The following is a 17,965-nucleotide window of genomic DNA, read 5'->3' on the forward strand; positions in this document are numbered from 1 at the left end:
ATGAACAAGAATTATCACTTGTACCAAACCCAGATGAAATAGAATACAAAATAGAAAAAGTATTAAAAACAAAAACTTTTAAAGGAAAAAAGTATTCTTTAGTGAAATATAAAGGATATGATGATAAATTTAATGAATGGATTTTATCTAGTAAAATTAAAAGAATAAATGAATAAAGATTTATTTATATTTGAACCGCATAATATGTTAGTTACTGGAGTAACAAACTGTGGTAAAACACATTTCATATTAGATTTGTTAGAAACTATTTATAAGAATCATTTTGATAATATGATATTATTCTGTCCTACTTATGAAATGAATAAAACATATAATAGAGATATAGTTAAGATAAAAAAGTTTATTATATTAGATCCTAAAACAGTTAAAGAAAATTTAGATAATTGTATAAATATAGCAATTGATACTTATAAAGGATCAAATACATTATTCATTATAGATGATTGTGCAAATTTACATGATTCAAAAGTGAGAGAAAGTGAGTTATGTTATCTAGCTTTCTCTGGGAGACATTTCGGGATAACAACATGGGTTTTAAATCAAAAATATAATTCAATTGTTGAAGACTTTAGGGAGAATATAAGATTTCTAGTTTTATTCTACAATAAAGATAGAAAATCTATGCAACAATCATTGGAAGAAAATCAAATAATACCTACTGAATTACATGATGAATATATGAATAAATTAAAGAATAATAAAGGTTCAAAATTATTACTGAGGCTTCAATTTCCATATGAATATAAATTTATAAAATAACTATTTATATATCTATCTATCTAATACGTATTAAATACGTATTAGATACGTATTAAATACATTAATACTTAAAACCCCCTTTTTAAAATAAATATTATTCATACAATTTTCAACCAATTTATTTTTATTTTTTCAACTAATATATGAATAAGTTTGAAAATAATAAAGGTTATTTATTATTACTGAGGTTTCAATATAAATTGAAAAAAAAGTATAATTTAAGGTATTTTCAAATAATATGTATTAGATATGTATTAGATATGTATTAGATACGTATTAGATACCTTAAATACCTTAAATACTTAAAAACCCTTTTTTTATTTACTATTATTTTATACAATTTTCAACCAATATTATTATTTGTGTTAAATATAATTAATATTTTAATCACTTTCACTCTCATACCCCATCAATTTTTTCAAATTCTCTACCGAATTTTCTTCTTCAAATTCTTTATTATTTTTATACTTATTCTTCACCCTTTTTACCGCATCATCAATAGTTGTTTCATTGTTATGCTTATTCATCCAATCAAATTTATCATTATTTTCTACTTTATGTTTCATAGAATCTTTAATATCAATATGCTTATCTGTAACTATATTTTCATTGTCATCTTTCTTAGTGTTTGACTTCAACATTTCATTTACAATGTTTGATCCTAATATTTCTTTAGCAGCAGATAAATCTAATTTATCATTACTACGTTCCTTAGATAAAAATTCACCTAATGAATCTTTATATAAATCTTTACCATCTACTTTTTTATTTGAAACAAACTTTGTAACATAATTAAATGGGTGTTCTATAAATTCTCTTATACCAACACGACCTATTACATTAATAATATGTGAATTTGGATTCATATGATTATTCCATTTTGATGGAGCGTTTGAAAATTCACCTTTACAATAATCGCAATGATTTCTATTTTCACTAATATTTAATATTATTTCATTATTAGATGTAGAAGGTATTACATTATTAGATGTAGAAGGTATTACTTTATTAGATGTAGAAGGTATTACATTATTAGATGTAGAAGGTATTGCATTATTAGATGTAGAAGGTATTACATTATTATCAATTACATTACTTAAATTATCAACAACACCACTTTTATTATTATCGATTTCTATTAGTTTAGTTTTATAAATTTTGAAAATAGGATCAAATATCAAAGCTATATTACAAGGTATTACATAATATAAACCATCATTATTTTCATGTGTATCGATGTATGGAATATGTTTATATACTTTACCTCCTTCCATTTATTATATAAATTTTTATTAAAGTTAAAATTTTAATACATAACACTATTTAATTGAGAATTTACAATATTTAATTGTGCGTCAGATATAATATAAATATGCATTTTGAAATTTAGGCTTCCTTTTTTCTTTGTAATGAATAATTGTATTCCATCTTTAGTGTTTTGTAGTTTTTTTCCAGAACCATGTAATGAATTATCCTCTGTTGTTCTAAAATCTAACCATAATGCATATTTATTACCGGTATAATAATCAATTTGATTAATATTACAATTTTCAGATGATTTTACTATTTCATTCATAAAATGTTTTCCAATTTCTGGCCATTGATCAATCATTCTCATTCCTTGACAAAATATTTTATTTGCTATTCCTTCGATAGTTATTTCTACTTTTGTTATTTCAGGATTATAATAATTATCAACATTTATTGCACCATTAGTATATGTTGCAATGGTAAAAAATATTAATATACCTTTAATAGATCTTCTTGGGAAGTTAATATTCTCATTAATTATTTCATCATTTGCATTAATAGTTACAGTTTTAAATTTATCAATATAATCATATAATAATGAAAATCCTTGATTGTATTTAGTTTGAATTACACTTGAAATATTTTCATCAGTTACTGTATCATATTCTAAACATATATTCGATAATTTATAACCCATATCTTTAACAACGCTAGATATTACAATTTCATTAACAGGAGCAAATGTTATTTCGAATATAACATCTTCTTGAATTGCGTATTTATATAAAGGCGCATTATTATTTATCAATTCAAAGTCTAATGGAATTTTATATTTGCTTCCATAAATCTTTTTTATCAAATTATCTGCGGTGCGAGTTACTATTGCGTCATTAGCTCCTGATCTTAATTTATTCTGGTTTTCTGATTGGATGCCTTGAAATATCATATTATTTCTATTTTCTTTAGTTAACCATAAATCTTTATAATGCATAAATAAATTATAATCATCTAATGAGAAAACTGTTTCTGGACCAATCTTTATTGTTAATTTTTTAATCAAATATCTTCCAACATTATCAACAACATAATTATTATTATTACCGATTACTTTTATATCGGCTGATAAATAAATACTATTTGGAACATAAAAAGTATTTTGTGTTAATCGAGGAATTCTAACATATAAAGTTTCATCGGGATTAATATTAGAAGGGTTATGAGTAATTATATGATGTGATCTTTCTGCTTTAATAGCATTAGATATTCTATGATTCTTAGAAGGATTGATATAACTCCCACTCATTTATTTAACAAAAAAATTAATTATTTATTTTTTATCATGTTTACTAACCCAAAAATAATAGCACTCACAACTGTAATTAAAAATAAAATAATATGTTCAGCAGCAAAGTTAATAATGTTTCCTGCAGATTTAAATATAAAACCAACAATTGATGCAATAATTCCTGGTAATGCTGCAGCAGATTTTTTAGATAGTTCCCATAAATATTTTGCTAATTTTTTCAAACCATCCTTAACTTTATCTTGTATAGAATTATTATCATTCGGGGGTTTATCCGGTTTATTGGGAGTAGGAGTAGATTTCAAAGAATTTGATATTGCTAAACCAATTGTTGTAAATAACATAGTTACAGCTGTTAGAATTGAAAGAATTGTTATTCCTTCTAATTTTAATAATAACTTTATTCTATCTTTTAATGATATTTCAGAATTTGGTTTTATCATCAAATTTTTAAAAATAACTTTTAATCTATTAATATTATAATCATATGATTTTAATAATAATTTAATTTCTTCTTTCTGTACTTCTAAATTATCTTTTAAATTATTAATTTCTTTTTCTAAACGTTATTCTTTTTGCCTATATTCTATTTCATCAATTACTTGATGATCTAAATCAGACTTTAGTTGTTCTATTTCTTTATTTGCATTAGTTAATTCTTTTTCCAAATACATAATTTTTTGATCTCTTATACTTTTATTATGTGCAATTTTATCAGCTTCATTTCTTATACTAATAGTTTCTCTAATTGCTTCATCAGAAAATATATTTAAATCTTCTAATTGTTGATCTGTTGCATCAATTAATCCATTCGGTAAAAGTTTTTCAATTGGAACTTTATTTGATTTAAGTTTACTAGTTTTGGAAGTTATATTCTGTTCAGAAGTTGTTTCTGTTTCTGATTTCTTTTTGATTATTTCAAATAATTCATTAATTCTTTGTTTAAATACGTCTATATCATTCTTGTTTTATAACATCAGTTATTACATTACTATTACTAATTCTTTTAATTCTATCTGGATCTAAATTACTCAAAGTTGATTTTGTTAATATTTTGTTTTGTTTTTTATAAGAGATATCAATATAATAATCATCTTTCAAATGATAATACCATTTACCATTATCTAAAAATTTCAATTGATCTGCTAAAGGTCCAACGTCTTCATCAAGTTTAGAATTTTCAATTATACGTTCTAATTTAGGTATTTTGTTTAAATTATCTAAATCTTGTTTTACTAAATCTGGGTCTAAATTTTCAGGATTTAATTGTGATTCTGAATTTTTAATATAATCAGGCATATTTAAATTATTATTATATTCTGGCTCATTACCGTCATTATAACTTGTTTCATCAAAATCAGGTTGTTGTTCATCAGTTATGCCAGGTTCATCAAAATTATCCATTCCAATATCTTCTCCACCTTCTACATCCATTTACATAATAAAAAAATTAAAATTTAAAATATAATATTCCTCCGATTACAATTCCTATACTAGTTATAGCTAATTTAGTATTTTCATGGGATTTATTATCGTCATTTAGTTTAATTATATCATGTTGAATATTATCAGTTTTTATATCTTCTGATGTATTGTAATCTTTTATTTTAGAATCATTATTTAATTTAATATTCTTAGTTTTAGTTTCTGTTGATTGAATGTTTTTTATTTTTTTACCTTCCATTAATTTTGCAGCAGTATTAATCTTTTTATTTATATCATTTAATCCAAATGAATTATTTATTGTTGCAGTTTTAATTAGATTATTATAACCAATTATATTTCCCATCTTTAATACTAAATCATTAGAAATAATTAATAGATTAGGCCTATACAATAATTTAATCTAATATGTGATTTATCTAAATAATTTTGATATCTTACTATATTTTCTGGAATCGATCTATTTTTATCATTATGAATTGAATCATCAAATAATACTTTGAATTGTTTCTGTGTATCAAATGATGTATTTAAATTTCCAATTATTGGGGATCTTGTTTCAACCTGTGATCCTAGAATACATACCAAATAAGTTCTAATAGATTGATTTATTCTTTGTATACCTGATTTAGTAAAACCTTCACTATTTTCTAAAATAAAATAAACCCAACCATTATTGTTTTCTTGTTTTAAATGATCATAAAATTTCGGTAATTTATTGAAATCTAATGTTTCTAAATCCTTTGTTTCTATTTTACCATGACCTAATTTATTATTATAGATATTATAAAAAGCTATTAGATGGTATGGGAAGTGTAAAATATGCTGCAACATTTTCAGGGCAAGGAAGTGATCTTATTGTTCCAATTTTTGTTCTAAAATCAGAATTATTTATATCTAAATATTAAATTCATTGCAAATTTTATAAAACCTTGATAAATTAATATTATTATCAAATTCTTTAAAATACCTAGATCCTGTTAAAGCATACTCTAATTCATTTATTATTATTCTGATTTGAAAGTATGTATGAAATCTAAATAAACTTTGAATTAATTTATATTTAGAATTATTCAAATGATCATTCCAACTTATTCCACAACCTGTTGTTGCACAATAAACAGCAAAATTTAATTGGTTCTGCCAATACTTCATATTAGATTTTAATAACCATTGTTTTTCATCTTTCAATTTTTTTAAATTAATCAAATATACATGAAATATAAAATTGTTAGTTTCAGTAACATAAATTTCTAAATTAGTTAATGAATCTAAAACTTCATTTCTATATGTAATATCTTTATTAAAATCTATTGCTGGAATATTATATTTAATTGATTTATTATATTGGAACGCTTTTGGAAAACTATCTACCATTTATATAATTAATAATTAACTAATTCTTTTAATAATTTATCTTGTTCTTCAACTGTTATATGACCATCTAAACATATTATATAATCTAGTGTACTCTTTAATTTATTAATTTCTTTTATATTAGTTTTAATTTTTTCTTTATTACTTTTTATATTTAATTTTGAACTTATACCAGTTAAAACACTTGAACTTAATCCTAATACACCAATTGATATAGCTAAAGGTGTTAATGGACTGAATATTGCTAAAAATGTTATCACAGAACTAATTGTAACCGAACCACTAATAATAAGATAATATATAATTTTACTTTTTAAATATTTTTTAATCACTTTCAAATTCTAATATTTGTTTTTCTAAATATATTTTTAATTTAGTTTTATTTATATCATGAGGAATAATATCAATATTATCATCCATTTATTTAGCAAAAAAAATTACTAATTAGTAAATCTATATGCTACAAATATAACAATAACAGTTCGACCTAAAATCCATATTATTTCATATTTCTATTGTTCTTTACTTGGGGTATAATAATCTGATAATTTAGGTTTGTATAGATGTAATTTTTCTTTATTGGTTACCGCGTTATATAAACTCATTGCATCATCGACTGATTGAAAATCTCTATGTGAAATCTTCTGATCATATAATTCCTTGTTAATATAATCCATATAGTTTTGCCTCTTTTCTCTATATTCTTCTGCTGCTTTATTGTATTTCTCTAACGCTAAGTTATGTCTTCTTTGTTTCCCTAATGAACTATTTTTATCAATATGCTTAAATAAATAACCACCACCAGTAAATGCTAAAGCGTTAACAATTGCCGATCCTATAATAGTTATAATTGCAGAGGCCATTTATTTAGTAAAATAATTACGCATTTATATGGGAGGAATATATTTTTGTTTTTCCAAATAATCAATAGTTAAATTAGATAAAGTAACTGCTAATGTTAATTTTAAGATATCATTTATATCAAATCTATCAACATTAACACTTCCCATTTTGAATACGTTTTTTAATACCATTGAATAACCAACAGTTCCAACTAATAGTAATGCTCCATTATATAATCCAATTATTATCCACTTATTATCACTCATTTATTTATCAAAAAAATTACTATCATCGAAATATTTAGTTATCTTATTTATGATTATTTCAACATTTATTTCATTACTACTTTTATGATTATCATATATTTTGGTTAATATGTTTTTAATATCATCTATGATAAAATCTTCATCTAATACATAAAATCTTAAAGATTCTCCAATTAAATTAGTGATCTTTTCTACATTTAAAGTTTCTTTATCTATTGTTTTTTCATACTCAAATGTTGTTTCATTAGAAAATGCAATATTTTTAATATGTGTAATTACATCATTAATGTTAAATTTCATTTCTTTCTCATGTTTAAAATCAAACCCAAAACATATACTCGGTCCAACAGTTATATTCATTTATATAATGAAAAAATTACTCTCTACATCTTATAACTCATTCATATATCACAGGAAAATTATTTAAATCAATTTAATATCCATTATGATTTCTTATTTCTAATTTGAAATTATTGAAATGTGGAATGCAAGGTTTAAAATCACATTCTGTTAAATTATAATTTATTTGTGTTCCACATTGTTTAACATTTTTTAATGGTAAAATATTTAGTATACTAGTATTGCAAGTTTTATCTTTAGTTGCTTCAAATGTTTTTGTAGGATCAATTAAATTGCAATAAATATAGAAACGTGTGTAAGGTATTATATTTGGTGTAGTATCAACATTTGAATAAAGTTTATCTGGTGTAATTCCTAACAGTTTAGCTACAGGTTTTTTAACTGAAAATTGATATTTTTCATTATGAGCTAACCTTATCTTCATTTTATTAGAATTATCACTTTTCAAAAATCTAATGTTAAATCCAGCATCACTACCTAATTTGATCCGAGCTTTTTTATTAATTTCTTGCGTTAATGATTCTAAATTATATAATCCTGGTTTTAAAAATAGATAATTCCATTTATTCTTACTCCTGATTGAAAAAAATAAATGTTCAAGACTTTTATCCGATACATTGTAAAAAGAATTACATAAACTTATATTAACTAATTTTAAATCAACACAATTCTTGAATTCTCTATCTAATTGAACTTGTAAATTATGTGATTTATAATTTATAAGTTTTCTAGAATCAACAAATATTCTGTATTCTTTTAATTCTACCATTTATTCTACATATTTTCTTATTCGAAATCTATTTCATGGTGCCCTTTTTCATTCTTACCTTTGTATACGAAATAGAAATCTCCAGAACATAATTCTTCTAGATCTTCACTTGATAATCTATGAAATCTATCTGGTAAATATGTTCTGAATTTATATGTATTTCCTTTTAATCCTTCATATTCTAAGTGTATAACTAATTTATCTCCATATTTGTTAGTAACTGTATCAATATTTGTAATTAGATATTTCTTATGGATTATTAATTCTTTTAACTTCTCAAATTTATAATCTACTGATTTGACATTTGAAGTATCTTTTATTCTATCTAAAAATAATTTGTTGTTCTCACTGTGCGCTTGTTTACTCTCCATTTATAATACATATTTTTATTAAAATTTGATTAACACGTTAGAATTCTTTTCATTATCTCGTTCTCTTTTGTTTCTTCTCTTTTAAATTTTAAGTATTCATCTAAATTACAACCATAAGCAACTGTATGAATTCCATCATCTAAAATATATCTTTTATCATCAAATGGGTTTAGACTTATCTTTTCAATTTCTTCAATAAACATTTCATGATCTTCAGATCTTAAACATCTCATCTTATGTTTTCTAACTTCTTCATTGAATATACAATTGATGTAATCTTTGAAATGAATATTCTTTTCTACTACACTTTTGGTTATTCCTTTCAACTTTTTAGCTTCATGTTCTTTAGTTTTATATGAATACATTTTAGATCTAATACCAATGAATTCAATCATTTCTTCACCACCTAATTCATCTTTGAATTTACCAGGAACTTTTTTATTATCATTGCTAAACAATTCATGATTTTTAGGATAATTACTGAAATCAAAATGATGGTTTAATGTTTTTAAATCATCTGTTATGTTATTAGTTTTTATCTTTAATATGTAACTGTCAGTATCAAAATATAAGATTTATATATGTTTTTCTCAAAAAAGTGGTTGTAATACATTATAATAGAATTCGTACATTAGTAATTTTGATAATTCTAAAACTGAAGCGCCAACATAGATTGGTTTATTAAATTTAATTGATGTTCTTCTCATCTTAACTGCAGCTAAATTTTCATCAAATATTCTGTTACCTAAAAACTTAGGATATGATTGTAAATGCCTTATCCTTTTACCATTACTTACTAACTCAATATCATTTCTATTTCTAATATTTTCACAAGTCTTACCATAGAATGCATTGTTCATTAGTTTGAAGAAATCTTTCTCAAAATCAGTTTTAGCTTCAGTTCTCTGTTTGGTGTTAAAATCTATATATTTTTCTAACCACTTAGATTGACTAAATGAAATATAACTATGTACTTTTTTTAGGATCATTCCTTGTTTTAGATAAAACTTTAACATTCTATAATGTACTACATAATTATATTTATCTTCTTGAGTTACCATTAACTTTTCTGTATGAATATGATTTTCGGGTTTAATTCTTTTTTGATAATTTGATAATTCTTCATGAGTAACAGTTTTATGTTCTGGGCAGTATGCTAGATTTCTAGATTTAAATTTAATATGTTCAGGATATTCTAAATCTACAATAAAGAAGTAACCAGTAACTGAATCATCTGCAATATCTAGGATTCTTTTCTTCCAATCAAATTTATCATTATTTTCATGTTGTGAAACTTCACTTATTTCAAATACTCCATAAGGTTGTGGTTCCATCATTGCCCAACCATACAAATTATTTGCATCTTTATATAATAACTTATATCCAGGGTTATCATTTACATTGAAATATCTATCCCCTAATACACCTGAAACTCCTCCTCTTATAGATTTTTCAAATAATAATAATTGATCTATATTTGATAACAAATCCATTTTTATATCTGTAAATTTTAAACCACAATCCCATGTTAAACCTGGACTTGAATAACAATGACAAGGATCAATATTAAAATATTTTAGGTTTACATCTCTAAACCTTTCAAATATATCAGTTAATAATAATACATCTGATTTTAGATATGAATCTACTAATTGCCCATGATTTTCTATTTTGAAATGATTCCAAATATTCAATGTTCTATTATAGACTTCATCTTTAACATATTCATTTTTTAATTCATCATAGAATTGTTCTTTCAATAATTCAGTTATGTTAAAATCATCATGATTTTTATAGAAAGAATATGGAATTGCGCCTTTATATCTCATTAATTGGAAATCATCATTATTTGGATAGTGTTGCTTTAATATTTTTAATTCATCATCAACTAATGATTTTGATAAGTTATCTAATGAACTATTTAAAAATCTATATGAATCTATAAATCTTAGGCAACCAAATTGGAATGATATATAATTCTCAGATGTTTTAGCTAACATTTTAAATTTATAAGTTGGTATTTTATCTTTTGATCTATTTGAATTTAATCTTTCTATTTCATTATTAATTTCTTCTATTTTATAACATAGCTGTTTGATAAATAAATGAGCATCATATCCTGATAGATTATGAAATATAACTGGTACAAAGTTAATTTTCTTAGCTTGAAGTTACAATTCTCATGTGCAGCACCTCTAAACTTTCCATTCAAATGATCATGGTCTCTTACTTTTTTATCTTTATAATTAAATATCTTTTCACAATAATAACATTTACCTGTAAACACAAATTCTTCTTTATCTTCTTCTGTCATTATAATTTCTATATTTTTATTTAACTTTTCATTGAATTTTATTTCATATTCAATTAATAAGTCACAAAAATGATTAATAACATTTTCATTTCTATAATGATAATATTCACTTTTAATTAGTTCTGGATAATCAGATTTAATATATAAGCCGAAAGCAGCAGCTGATTGATGAATATTCTTAATAGTATTTGTTTTTGGTGGTTCATCTGAAAAATCATTTTCATTAGAATTTAATTTCTTTCTTTTATAATATATTTCTTTTCTATCTTGATCAGTTAATTCTTTATTTAATGATTCAAAATCTCCATATATTACAAATGGCACTTTATTCTTGTAATCATATTTTTTTAATTCTAATATTTTATCTTTTTCATTTGGTAAAACTAATTTACAATAATCATGATTTTCACTTAATTGTTTATGATTTAATAATGCACTTTCAGTTCTGAATTTATGTAAACATTTTCTACATAGATATATTTTATTATCAAAATCATTTTCTGATTTAAAAAATAAATCAATTCTTTTAATCCACATATAATGATTTTCATAATATAATATATCTATAACATCATTTGAATCATAATCTTTTGATAGGTATAAAGGTTCTAATGTATAATGTTTTATATTGTTACCTTTTGTATTTGGTACTTTGATTAAATCAAATACATTTATCTTTATATTATTATCTCTTTCTATTTTGGGATGTTTTTAATTCTAACAGGATACTTATCTATCTTATAATTATTTTCAAATGGTTTATAATGAGTTAATCTAAAACTATGTGTAATATCTTCTGTTGGATGTAAGCAACTTATAATTGTCCATAGAAAACATTTATCATCAAAATTTTGTACATTTATAACAGCATTAGCTTTAAATGGTAGTTTAATATAACTCGATGCTTCAATATCTGGTTCTTTATAATATGATACATTATTTTCATCTATTGGTTTTGATTTAGTTAACTTATTATATTTTGTGTTATAAACATGTAAAGTCATAAATATTATTTCATCAAATATTAAACCAGATCCTTCAAAATATTTCTCTTCTACTTTAGTTTTTACTTCATTATAACATTTATCTAATTTATCATCTATATGTTGTTTTGAAATAATATGTTGTGAATGAGAATTTATATTATATATTGGTTTATCTTCAGATTTTATAAACATAACTTTAGAAGATATACTTATTTTAGGATATTCAACATCAGTTATTATTTTTATAATATTTTTCATATTTTCTAAATTTTTTTATTTTCTTCTAACGTTTTACCTTTATGAAATTTAAACTCAATAGCTGCTGGACCAATATCACTTTTAAATGCTTCGGTTATTTCTATATCTTTTTTATTATCTAATGAATTAATATAATTTCTTACATCTTCCATGTATGGTCTTTTATTGTTTAATTTATTTCTTATTCTTTTAATTGTCTTATGTTTCTTATCATTGTCATTATCAAAATAATCTTCACCTAAAATATCATTATTCATATTTCTAATATGACTTTTAGATTTTAAATGTTCATTATAATATCTTTTATCACTGAATGATTGATTACATGTATCACATTTATATGTTTCTTTTTCATTCTTTAATTCATCTAATTTAGTTTCTAATATATCATCTTTATATTCTAGTTTCAATTTATTCTCTAAATGTGTTTTAGTTTTATTGTGTCTTGATTTTTAGGATTTATCTATATTGATATTACATGTTGGGCAGTAGTACTTATTTGCTTCCATTTTAATATCAAATTTTTTATTAAAATTGATTTTAGAAGTTATTCATTTATATTTTATTCATATATATGAAAGTAATAGGGATAATGGGCTTTCAGGCCAAAGGTCGAACGGTCGAGCTCGTAAAAAATGAAAAAACATAAAAATAATAACAATTTCTACTTGAATTACTCGCAAAACTCATAAAAATGAAAAATAAATTCTCACACGCTCGAATTTATTTTTCATTTTATGAGTTTCACTCCTAATTCAAGTAGAAATTGTTATTATTTTTATGTTTTTTCATTTTTACTCACCCGCCCGTTCAACCTTTAGCTTGAAAGCCCATTATCCCTATTACTCTTAAAATATTCATATATATATGAATAACATTTAAATCATTGAACTTCTAAAATCAATTTTAATAAAAAATATAGTATTAAAATGGAAGCAAATAAGTACTACTGCCCAACATGTAATATCGATATAGATAAATCCCAAAAAGCAAGACACAATAAAACTAGAACACATTTGTTTTTAGTCCAGTTGGTTAAAGCAAAGACATTTATCGAATTAAGGAACTCAACATATAGTGAAAAATATGTTGAATCGTTATAAACACCCGATAATACTCAGCTATATAGTTGGTTGTATTAGCTCTAGTAAACATATGTTACCAGCTTATATTTCAATTGTAAAGAGTTAATTAATTTCATTGATCTAAATGCTTTTATTATTGATTTTTTTTTCAACTTCAACGCGTTGTGTATACGGCGAACGTAGCAAATCACAAATCTCATAATTTACAAGTCTCAACACGTTTGTTCTAGATGTTTATACTAGAAAATGATTCTATTTTAACCTATATACATTCAATGTATAGAGCTATAGAATAAATCTATAAATTCACAGCCGTTACAGTTGTTACTATAACAACGAGACATTATGACACGTCATAATCAGAAACGTGTAGAGAGAACACTCTAGAACCGGAACTAGATGACGTGGCATAATTAACGACGTGTCATTCTAGAAATCACCCCGGAAATGGATATACGCTGTAATATTGTGCACAGGATATTCTATCTTTCGAAACGAAATAAGGAGTTTATAGTTTACAATTATAAATCTAAATGTAAGTACTGTTTGTTGTAGTTATTAAGGCTATTAAATACGAAACCTTTAAATATATTTAAGTGTATTTAGTATATCTTTTAGATAGTTAGAGTTACCGCTAATATCTTTTAGATTAATAAAACGCCATACGCATCAAGAAGTGATAGAGAAACTCAAGATACTCTTTCTGACTGAGGAATCAACAGCAATGGATATCAAACCAATAGAATCGCCAAAAGATCGTCGAAGAAACTATATAATAATTTCAAAAACATTAAGACTCCAATGATTAAGTTTAACATTTGTTGATGTAGTTAAATATTTACCAGCAATTGAAAAAATGTTTGTAATTATAAATTGTATTTATAGAAATCAAATGATGTATTAGAAGAAATGACTGAACAACTTGTATAATGTATTGTGTAAATCTACTTGGTGAATTTTTATATTCAGTCGTTTCAATAATGATTCGTTTCAATTATGATTAGCGCATGCGCATTAAGCAAAAGCGCGCACGAATGCGCGCTGTTGCTCAGGTATGATTTGTGAATTTTTATGTTCGGTCGTTTCTATTATGATTAACGCATACGCATTAAGCAAAACCGGCCACAAATGGCCGCATGTGACGCATGTAACACATGTAACGCATGTGTTGTTTCTATTTTACAGAATTTATAGAATGAATATATAATTATGATTAGCGCATGCGCATTGATCAAAAGCGCGCACGAATGCGCGGTTTGCTCAGTTGTATGATTTAGATATTTCATGTCGGTTGTTTCTATTTACATAATTATATATTCATTATGTAAATATAATTATGATTAGCGCATGCGTATTGATCAAAAGCGCGCATGAATGCGCGGTTTTACCTAATGTGAACACGTTTTGATATTTTCTGTGTTCGGTCGTTTCTATTTTACAGAATTTACAGAATGAATATATAATTATGATTAGCGCATGCGCATTAAGCAAAAGCGCGCATGAATGCGCGGTTTTGCCCAGTGGTATTATTTAGATATCAAGGAATCGAAACAACTTATCAAAAGCAGCGAGGAATGAAAAAGGATGACGTTGGTCGAAGAAATGGAAGAGGATTCTAAAATGTTAACCAATTTAGTTAAAAAATACGTATAATAAATGGAACCAGAACAACCACAAATTATCAATATTACAAATAACACTGGCGTTATAAACATATACTACAAGAAGTGTTCTAAATGTGAATTAGATAAATTAGCTTTAACAGAATTTAGTAAGCGTAAGATTAGCAAAGATGGTTTTCAATATTGCTGTAAAACTTGTACTAAACTATATACCAAACAATACCGAGAAGATAATATAGAACATTATAATTATTATATGGCAGAATATATGAGAGAAAGATATCAAACAGATCTTAATTTTAGATTGAAACAATGTTTACGGTCTAGATTAACACAATTATTCAATAAAGAAACACATTCAGAAACATTATCTAATTTATTGGGTTGTTCAGATGAATTTCTCAAATCATGGATAATATTTCAATTCGATGATAAAATGAATATAGATAATTATGGGGATTATTACCACATTGATCACGTGTTACCAATATCTAAATTTAACATGAACGATGAATACAATAAAAAACTTATTTGGAATTGGAAAAATTTAAGACCTTTAGAAAAGAAAGAAAATCAAATCAAATCTAATAAAATAGATTTACAGTTATATTTGAATCAACTGGAAAAAGTAAAAAAATTTATTGAATTATGGAATTCAACACATAATGAACAATACGTTGAGTCTTTAATGAGTGGTTAAAGAATAATAGATTTTAAATAAAAAGTATTTAAAAAACAATAACTTCAACTAGCTATCGAATTCTATTATATTTTTAATATTTTCTTTTCAAAAAGAGAATACTTTATATTTTGAATAGATCCGAATAGAAATTCTTTAAATTCAAATAGCTAGTATCAGTAGTCAATACTAGAATTCTTTAACTTTAACTAGCTAGTATCATTTTATAATACTTATAATACTATTCTTATTAAATTTCTCTAATATAAATGTCAAAGAAATCTAATAAGAATAGTATTGATATTGAAAAAACATTAGATGATTTGGGTATTAGTGATAATAAGGATACAGTTGTTTCTAATTCTATTCAAGTTAATAACAATATAGATTATGAATACTATTTATATTGTAAGCATCATCTAGAACTATTGATTGCGAGTGGAAAAACTAAAGAGTTTATTGGTAAAACAATAACTTTTCAAGAATTAGATAATATGAATAAAGAAAAAGTAATAAAATATTTTAAGATTTATGAAGAGTCAAGATTAGCTAGAATAAATGATTCTATTTCAGATGGTATTGTCAAATGTTATTCAAAATTATGTAACCAGTTAATACCAATTGATGATGAAAATAAATTATATAATGATTTGAAAAATGACTATTTAGTTATGACTGAATTACAAAAATGGGTTGGATATGCTTCATTTCAATTAGGATCGGTTATGACATTAATTTCTACTGGCGTCATAAAATTTTCGAACATCAAACCTATGGAATATAAATCAGGTAAGAACGAAACAGATGTACTACAACAAAACGTCGAAACAGAAAATGAATCAGAACAAAAATTAACTAAAATAAATGAGTGATAGCGTTAAGAAGAAGCCTAGATCCGAGAAACAAATTATATGGGCAAGAGAATTAGGTAAAAGATCATCAGAATTAAAAAAAGCTAAGAAAAAGAAATTAACTGATATAAATGAATCACAGACTTTATCTGATGGTGCCGTACGGCACCCACACGGTGGTATTGATTCAAATAATAATCCATCTAATTCTTCTAATGCTGGAAGTAATTATGAATTATATATTACAATTGGATTAGTAACAGTTATTATATTATCTGGTGTAATATATAAATCAAAATTCAAATCTGATGATAAAGATGATTCCAATGACAATCGGAAACTTAGTTATCCGTGTACAGACAGTAAACCTATCATACCCGAAAATAAGTCAAATCATAAATCAAATGAAAATAAATCTAAAATATTATTAATGGATTAAAATATGATGAAAAAAGAACAATATTTGAGAGATTTATATTATAACCCAGAAAGTGAAGTATCATATTCAAGTGTTTCGGAATTATGGGATAAAATTAAATCTGATAAAGAAAAAATAAAATATAGTGAATTAAAATCATGGTTACAAAATCAACCAACATATCAAATCCACAAGAAAATGGATAAAAAATATTTAACAAGAAAAGTTATGGTTTCATATATTGACCAACAATGGCAAGCTGATTTAATTGACATGAAAAACTTAGAAGAATATAACAAAGGATATTTTTGGATACTAAATGTTATAGATATATTCAGTAGATACGCATGGAGTATCCCGATTAAAAATAAAACTGGAATAGAAGTGACAAATGCTTTTAAATCAATATTTAAAGAAGCTATTCCAGATAAGATACAATTTGATGAAGGTAAAGAATTTTATAACAAACATTTCAAAAAACTATTATCTGATAACGATGTAGAATATTTTTCAACACATTCAGATAAAAAAGCATCTATTATAGAAAGATTTAATAAAACATTGAAATCTAGAATGTGGAAATATTTTACTGCTAATGAAACATATAAATATATCGATGTGTTAGATGATTTGGTGAAAGGTTATAATAATTCTAAACATAGTTCTATAAATATGAAACCTATACAAGCTAGAAAAGAAGATAATTCGGAAATAGTTTGGAATAATTTATATGGTGCGTTTGTTACACATGATTTCGGCGAACCTAAATTTAAAATAGGACAACATGTTAGAATTTCTAAATATCGAAAAACATTTTATAAAGGTTATACCCCTCATTTTACTGAAGAAATATTTAAAATTAAAAAGATAATATTAACTAAACCATTTGTTTATAAATTAGAAGATCTAAAAGATGAAGAAATATTAGGTTATTTTTATGAACAAGAATTATCATTAGTACCAAATCCAGATGAAATAGAATACAAAAT

This window comes from Tubulanus polymorphus, chromosome 10 (assembly GCF_964204645.1).
Source record: "Tubulanus polymorphus chromosome 10, tnTubPoly1.2, whole genome shotgun sequence".
NCBI lineage: Eukaryota > Metazoa > Nemertea > Palaeonemertea > Tubulaniformes > Tubulanidae > Tubulanus > Tubulanus polymorphus.